The 8,910-nt window shown below is 38.0% G+C and overlaps 1 pseudogene; it reads left to right on the top strand.

The window, feature by feature from the left end:
• Window positions 1-8,449: 8,449 nt before the first annotated feature.
• The window catches only part of LOC102855608, a 2,353-nt pseudogene continuing 1,892 nt past the window's right edge, over window positions 8,450-8,910 (top strand).

Raw genomic sequence — 8,910 nt, forward strand, 5'->3', positions numbered from 1 at the left:
ATAGGGAAGTGGAAAAGAAAACATATTTTCAAGCTCTACAGAGCAATGTTAATTCCCATTCACAGTTCATGTTCAGTGTGAGGTTTTGGACTTGGTGTCTTAAGTGACTGAACTCAGAATCACTGAAGAGAGCATTTCTGGCTCTCTTTGTATGTGTGCATGAGATAAAGAGAGAGAGAGAGAAAGAGAGAGAGAGTAGAAATTGGCCGTTTCTAATTTTAAATTTCCGTCTCCTGCCTTATGATTTGCTTTCTCCTAGACTGCTGTGAATGATTGCCTTCCTTCTTTGCAGTGCTATATGCACACAACTGCAAACCACCAGCGTGATATTTATTGTTTTAAAATATGCTCATAGATCAAGCCAATGACATATATTTCATAGTTACTACCTTCAACTTTCCAATTTCCCTTCTATAGCCTTGCTATTTATATACCTTCTAATCTTTGAAAAGTTCAAAACCTCTTCAGTTTAGACATTTAAGGAAATGGGACTGTCCATGGGCAGCTAGGGGTACATCTGGTGAAACTGTTTAATATAGGTTTTATTTTTTTTATTTATGTAGATGTCTATAACCCCAGAGTTCTAGAAAAATATAGATGATCAATAAAGGCAAATCTTTCTCATTTATCAGAGAAGTGAACTTTTGTTATTTTTGGTTTCTTTAAATAAACTTAGGAAGTTAACAAGGATGTGTTTTTTAAAAACATTTATGAAATTATTCCGTCTTACACATCAAATGTAAAACTCTGCTGTTTCAAATTTCTTCCACTTGGACAAAATTAATCTATTTAACTAACTCTGTAAAGGGTGGAAGATACTTCTATGAATTTCTGTGAATTGTAACTTGGTGCACATAAAGGGTTAAGGGTTTTCCCAGAACAATTTCTGTCTATTGCCTGAGTTCCACATGCCTTTATACTTGACTTTTAATTTTATCTTTATTGTTCTCCACTTGATTCTTTGAAAATGACCTGGACAAAGCTTTTTATCACAATTACTTTGAACTTGTTCAAGTAATTTGAAAGCACATTAGCTACAATGACTAAATAATTTTCAAATTCTGTTAGCTTAGACCATAGTGTTGCTCTGCTAACTCAAAGGATATTCCCTCTTTCCCTCTAAGAAAGATGCTTGTTACACTCAACTCAGGAAAAAATAAGGGTAAAGAGTTATTTAAACTCTTTTTACTGGAATGTCAAAGGCATTAACATGAGTCCCTCACACAGCTGATGCTAGGGATTCAAATGTTACCACAAAGACCAACTTTTTGCCAACACCACATTTCAAAGACACCACTTCTACTGCCATCATCCTTATCTGTTATCCAACTTTCAGATAAGAAGCCGATGAAAACATCATGGCTTGCAACATCAGTTGTACCTTTGTCTTCAAGCTGACAACCTTACACTTTAGCAAGGATGTAGAATGTCTCAATGCATAGTGAAATGATATTCTCTCCTCACAGTGATAAAATATAATTCCACAGAAATAATGTCTCTGTTTCATAGAGATAATTTTCACAGTATCTCTCTTGCAATACCTCAGAAAGCCTATAAAAGAGATAGATTGTTGTTGTTGTGTACTGTTGAGTCAGAACCTATCCATAGCTTGCACTCTAGTGGGTTTTCAGAGGCAGTTAATCACAAGGGAGGAGATTGCCCATCCATCTCCCACAGAGCAGCTGGTGGCTTCTAACCACGTTTCTTTGGGATTGCAGTGAAGCTTCTTTCCACTAGGTTACCAGAGCTCTTTATTATTGTTATTACTACTTCTCACTGCCCTTGCATTGGAACTGACTCATGGCTGACCCTCTAGTGGTTTTTCGGATGCTGTAAATCACATGGGACAAGATTGTCCATCTTTCTTCTGTGGAACAGTTTGTGGATTCAAACCACTTGCCTTTGGTTCGCAGTGCAACCCACTAGGACACCAGAGTACCCATTTTGAGTGTTTGTTGTACTAGTATCTTTTTATAAAGGTATTAGAATAATATTTATAAGTAAAACAGAAAAAATCCTATAATGGATTTTCCATAAACATGTTAAACCAATTTAAGTTGAACTAATAGAACATTCACCCTGTTGAAGCATTGATTGATTAGAAAACAGCACGCTGTATATGGATGTTTAATTCCTCAGAAGGATATTACAGAGAAATACGGAACACCTTGGTGTTCTGGAATTAGTGAATATGAAGTATTATCCCAGCAACGTGAGAGACTTGAAGTGTATGTTCTGATGAATGACCAGGACAGGGTCAAATGTGTTCTTATTGAATTGGCTGGAATGCACTTGTATTTCAGAGTTTAATGTTTGGTATCCAGGTGGCAAGACGTTTGGGACATTAACCAATTGTTAAAAAATTATGATATTTCTTTTGTGTTTTCAAACATACAAATAAAATAGCACCTGTTAGCTCAAGAGACTCATTAAAACAGCACCAAGATTGTGAGCCATTGTCCACATTATTCTCTGTTGCTAAAGGGACTATTGGGTCGTGACTGCAGAAAGAGCTAAGAGAATGCATGCACGTGCACACACACTGTAGAAATAGAAAAGATTATTAACTGTTCTGTGAAATATAAACGGGCGTATTTTAAGTGGAACTTCAGCGATCCTCTTTACCTCAGAGAGGACAGAAACTCAACTCAGGAAAAAAATAAGGGTAAAGAACTATTTAAACTCTTACTACTGGAATGTCAAAGGTGTTAATATGAGTCCTTCACACAGCAGATTCTAGGGATTCAAATGTTACCACAAAGACCCTTTATCTAGCCTGGACTGCTGAAAGAACAAACATATCTTTCTTGGAGGAAGTGTAGCCAACAGTGCTCCTTAGAGGCAAAATTTGGTCTCACATAGTTTGTGCATGTTGTAATAAGGGGCTAGTCCTTTGAAAAAAAACAATTATCCTGGGAAAAGTTAGAGAAAGAGGAAGAGTTAGCACTAGATAAATCTTGACAGTGATTATAACAATGAACTAGAGTGTATCAGAGCTTATGAAGATGGCACAAGAAAGGCCGAGGTTCAGATCTGTTGTTCATAGGACTGTTAGAAGTTAGTCAACTTGAAAGAACCTAACAACAGCACAAGCAACTTGACAACACATAACAACAACAACAATAGGTATCTACATCATTCAAACTCTGTGTCTGACTTTGAAATATATAGTCTGGTGTTAAACCTGCTCATCTGTAAGAGAGAGAATACTGGAGGTTTAACAGGAGATTCTACCCCTCCATGTAGACCTGCTATTGACCTGTGTAGCTTCTGCCTGTCCCTCAGCAGACAACTGCATGTTGTTCTGATGCTGAACAGGTTTCAGTGGTGCTTCCAGTCCATGATAAGCTAGAAAGAATAGTCTATTGATCTACTTTCAATCAGCCAATAAAAACACTATGAATCTCATTATGGTCACATTCACAACTAATCATGTGGATGACACAGGCTTGGGAAGCATTTCTTCCCATGGTAAGTGGGTCGTCATGACGTGGGTATCAATTTGACAGCAACTAACCACAACAACATCTATGAAAGATGTACATTCTTGCTATTTCCCCAGTCTGGGGTTTTTGACTGGGTTTATCAGGTTGTGTGATATTAAAAACCAGAGCTGGATAGTGGTTAGGAACACAGGCTTTACAGTAAGACAGACGTGTGTTTGGATCTTTGTTTCATCAGAGACTTGCTATGTGACTTGAAGCAAGATATATTGTCAATTGAGGCATCAAGTTTTTATGTGTAAGCTGGTGATGATAATGTCTACTTCCTATTGGATTTTTTGTTGTTGTTGCTGTTATGTGCCATCGAGTCATTTGCAACTCATAGCGACCCTATGCACAACAGTCTTAAACTCTGCTCTGTCCTGTGCCAAGCACACTGTCTCTGATACACCCATCCCGATTACCCCAGTCACTGAATCAATCCACCTCATAGAGAGCCTTCCCCTCCTGCGCCGTCCCTCCACCCTACCAAGCATGATGTCCCTCTCCAAGGACCAGTCCCTCCTTACAACATGTCCAAAGTATGTCAGACCAAGTCTCAGAATCCTTGCCTCCAAGGAGCAGCCTGGTTTAACCCTCTCCAGGATGAATCTGTTTGTTTTCTTAGCAGTCCATGATACACTCAATACTCTTCTCCAGCACCCCAGCTCAAAAGGCATCAATTATCCTTCCATCCTCCCTAGTCATTATCCAACTCTCTGATGCATAAAAAGTGATTGCAAAGACCATGGCCTGTATCAGATGCACCTTAGTCTCCAGAGAGACACCGTTACTCTTCAGTACTTTGGAGAGACACCTCACAGCAGACTTTTCCATCGTGTCAATACTATTCCATAGACAGTATTTCATTCTTACATGAGAGATCTGGAACAATTCTTAAAGCAGTGCTTTAAGATAGGACATACAGAAATTAGGTCAACAATGATGACCTGTTTCCAGTAGGGAGCCCTAGTGGCATAGTCCAGAGGGAGTTGTGCTGCTAACCCAAAGGTATTTCCTCTCTGACACTTCAAATCCACAGACCATCCACAGAAGAAATGTGGGCTATTTTCTCCCATTCAATTCACAGCCTCCTGAAAAACAACTGGAATGTCAGCTATGAATTGTTTCTGACTCGACAGCAATGAGTATGAGTTGTAAACAAAGACATTTTTTCTTTTGCTTTGTAGAATAACATTCATACTTAACTTTCTTTAATCTGAAAGCTGTTTGTACTAGGCAGGTTTTGCTTCCACGTTCATGTAGATGTTAAGTAACCCAATGTGTATGATCGTTGGAATAAAACATTTCTTTTGGAATATTCACCACTTTATCTTCTGATGACTTTAATTTCTGAGACTTTCTGTCCTTTTAGTAGAATGATTTCTATTTTTATGACCGTAGAACAAAGTGCTTTTTCACATTTTCTTATAAGAATTCATCCTTCAATTTCATGTTTGCTTCCTCTTTAAAAAGAATATCTGTCCTCAGTATTTCATTTCATCAGTAAATAATTGCTTCTCTGAATGATTTAAATTTATTCACCGTTCCTCTTCAATTCCCTTCACAAACACCAGTACGGGAAAAGCTTAGTGTGAGCCTTATCTGTGGATGACACAGCATGATCTACTGAGGATTGCTCGAGTCCAAAAGATATCTTAGCATTTCATTGGATGGAATAAGATGAAATTTTGAAAAATACTGTGATAAAATCAGGCAATTTACGTAGAGAATGTAATTTAATGTGGAATGTTGTAGAACAAATTTCTCATATCAGTACCTTTTGAAATGTCAGGTTTATTACTAATTTGAAGTCTATTTTCCTATGCTCTTGAGAAGGCCAGAGAATACAGTGTGCAGTTGGAGAAAACTAAGATAACAAGAAACATGGCTTCTAGTTTTCATGACAGATCACAAATTCCCTTTTGGTACCTCTCACCGAAGTCAAGTTTGTGACTATGCAAGATGCACTGAATAAAGAAGGCTTACATCAAGAATGGCAAGCTACTAAAATGCACTTTTCAGGGAAAGTGCAGCTGGAATGCTTCTTGATGGCAAAAATGACAATGCTTTGAGACATTGTTAGGAGAGGCTATTTCTTGGAGTGATACATCGTGATTGGAAATATGGAGGTTCAACAAAAGAGCCCCAGATAAATTGACACAGAGACTGCTGCAGTGGACTTGAGTATGTCAGAGATGGTAAGGATGACAGAGGATAGGGTCACTATGAGTCAGACTTGACTCAATGGCCCCTTAAAAAAAAACCCCAACAACAACAATGTCCTAATATGTTAAGGTTGATTATCATTATGCAGTGGTAATTATTTCATTCTTATTGCTACTTTCTTGTCTTTTCAAAATGTGGAATATAAAATAAAACTAACCCACTGCAATATGAATTAATTATCATTCATAGTGACCCTCCATCTCTCTCCCCTAGAGGACCTGATGCATTTGAACTGCCCCAAGTTTTGTTTGCAGTTTAGCATGTAAAGTACTAACAGGCTTCCTTATGAAATTAAAGATGTAAAGAGTAATCAATGGTGAGGAAAGTTTAAGAGTCAAGAGACTATAACTATACAAATAAAGTTAAAATCTATATGAAATCGATACTTATCTGAAAAAATACAAATATTTACTATGATCACAGAAAGTATAACAAGATCAATTTCTCTAGTCATAAAACCAGAATAACTTATGTCTTTTATCTATTCAATTATTTAGCTCTCAGCAAAATTTGAAAAATTCATGATTAAAAGTTGTATATGTATTTTCATTGATTTATGCCTATATGAACATCTCATATTTTGTTGCAATTATAAATTATTTCTATTTAAAAATACTTTTCCTAAAAATTGCTGGGGAGATGGGACAAAAATTGAAGTTTATAAGTAAAATTAATTCAGTGTATTTATCAGAACAACTAGTTAGTGGAACTCTCATTCAATTTTTAATATTTGACTGTAGAATATTTGGAATTTTCAATGTCAACAATCATATTTATGACTAATAAGAGATTTATCTATTTCCTTTTAGTTATTTTCTTAACCACTAGTGCCTCCCACAATTCCAGTATGATGTCAAATGTTTTTGTTTACAATAGAGTCATAATTCCATCCTGTGGTCTCAGAGCTGACCCTCTAGCAGTTTGTTACTGGCAGTACATTGTGCCAGAGGAGACTAACCAATTTTCTCCTGATGGATTCAAACTGTGTACCTTTACATGGGGAGTGCATGAAGGATGCAAAAGGTCATTACAAAGAGAGATGAAGAAGGGAAAAAACCCAAGATGAATATCAGAAGTGACTCTGAATATTGCACTAGAGTACTGAGAAGCCAACGTAGAAGGGGAAAAAAATCAAGAAGTTAAGGAGCTAAAGAGGAGATTTCAAAAGGTAGCTTGGGAAGATAAAGCAAAGTACTATAATGAAATGTTCAAAGAACTGGAGTCAGAAAATCAAAAGGGACAAACATGCTCAGCATTTCTTAAGCAGAAAGAACTGAAGAACAAATTCAAGTCTCAAGTTGCAATAATTAAGGATGTGATGGTCAGAATGTTGAATGACCCAGGAAGCAACACAGTAAGATGAAAGGAGTACATAAATCATCGTATCCAAAAGAATGGGCTGACACTCAAGAATTTTATAAAACAGCATATGATCAAGAGGAAATGGTGATGAAGGAGAAAGTTCAAGCTGCTCTGAAGGAATTGGCCGTAACCAAAACCCCAGGAATTGATGGCATGCCAACTGATACATTTCAACAAACAAATGCAGCTCTGGACACACTAACCAGGTTTGCCAAGAAATTTGGAGGACAACTACCTAGTCAACTGACTGGAAGAGATCCATATTTATACCCATTTTTTTTAAAGTGATCTGACAAAGTGTGGAAATTATCAAACAATTTCATTAATATCTCATACAAGCAAGACCCTGCTGAAGATTATCCATAAACAATCAGAGCAGCACATCAACAGAGAACTGCCAGATGCACATGCAGGGTTAGTGAGAGTCTGTGGCACTAGAAACATTATAGGCAATATTAAATGAATCTTAGCTGAAAGCAGACAGTACTAGAGGGATATCTATCTGTGTTTCATTGAGTATGCAAAAGCCTTTCACTGTGCGAATCACAAAAAATTTTGGTTAACCTTAAAAAGAATGGAAATCACAAAACACTTGATTATGTGAAGGGGCAGCAAAACCCCCATTTTTTATAAACCCCCATTAATGTCAGAAGCAGAAGCGGGCCATAAAAATTCTTAGCTTAAGGCAAACACAAATGCCCTGGGTAAAGTCTTGTCTGTCCTTGCAAAGTAAAGAATTAACTAGTGTCTACGTGACACAGAAGGAGTAAAGGCGGGCAAAATAGCCAGCCCGTCAAAAGCAGACCCACATGACTGATCCCCCAACTCACCAACCATGATCTGAATCCCCCTGCCCGGACAGGGCACCCCAAAGAACTATAAAAGCAATTGGGAGGGGGGACTCGGGGCTTTTTCACTTGCCACCATCTCACAGAGGGAGAAAGTCTCCAAATGTGGAATTAATAAACGCTCTTGAAATTTTCAGACATGTGATTGGATCTCCTTTGAGGGGTATTTCATGGGCAGAACATATGCTTATGTGAAATCTATATTTGGACCAAGAAGCAGTCTCAAAACTGAGCAAGGAAACACTGCATGATTTAAAATCAGAAAAGGTGACCTCAGGGATGCATACTATCTTCATGGCTTTTCAATCTATATGCAGAACAGATAATTTGGGAGGCTGGACTTTATGAGGAAAATGTGGCACCCGGATTGGAGGAAGACTTATCAACAACCTGCAGTATGCATATGATATAACCTTGCCTGCTGAAACTGGGGAAGACTTGAAGTATTTGCTGCAGTGAAGTCCGAGGCGAGTTCGATGGAGATGACTCCTTGATGGATCCTAGGAGCAGACTCCGCCTACGGAGTCAGTGGAAAAGGAAATGGCAGGGTCTAATCAACTGTGCATTCTACGCTGGACTACCAAGCATGTAGCTGTTTGGCTGAAAGATGAAGGCTTTTTTGAATATGTGGATATCTTATGCAATAAGCATCAACTTGATGGAATCACACTGCTCACATTGACTGTATATGATCTCCAGTCTCCTCCTCTGGAAATCAAAGTTTTGGAGGACAATAAAAGGTTAATGCTCTCAGTTCGCAAATTGCAGAAAATCCAGATTGATGTTTTAGAAGAGATGGGCTACAGTAGTGACAGTCCTCTGGGTTCCATAAGCCCTTTCGTCAGTTCCTTCAAAGCTCTGACTGGCTCTGTAATGGGGATCCTTCACATGACTGTGATGTGTTCTGCCCACGAAATGCCCCTCAAAGGAAATCCAATTACACGCATGTACATACAAGAGCCTTTATTCTCCAGAAAATTCCACATGCG

The sequence above is a fragment of the Elephantulus edwardii genome, unplaced genomic scaffold, assembly GCF_000299155.1.
Source record: "Elephantulus edwardii isolate Elephantulus edwardi_28Jun2011 unplaced genomic scaffold, EleEdw1.0 scaffold00056, whole genome shotgun sequence".
Classification (NCBI taxonomy): Eukaryota; Metazoa; Chordata; class Mammalia; order Macroscelidea; family Macroscelididae; genus Elephantulus; species Elephantulus edwardii.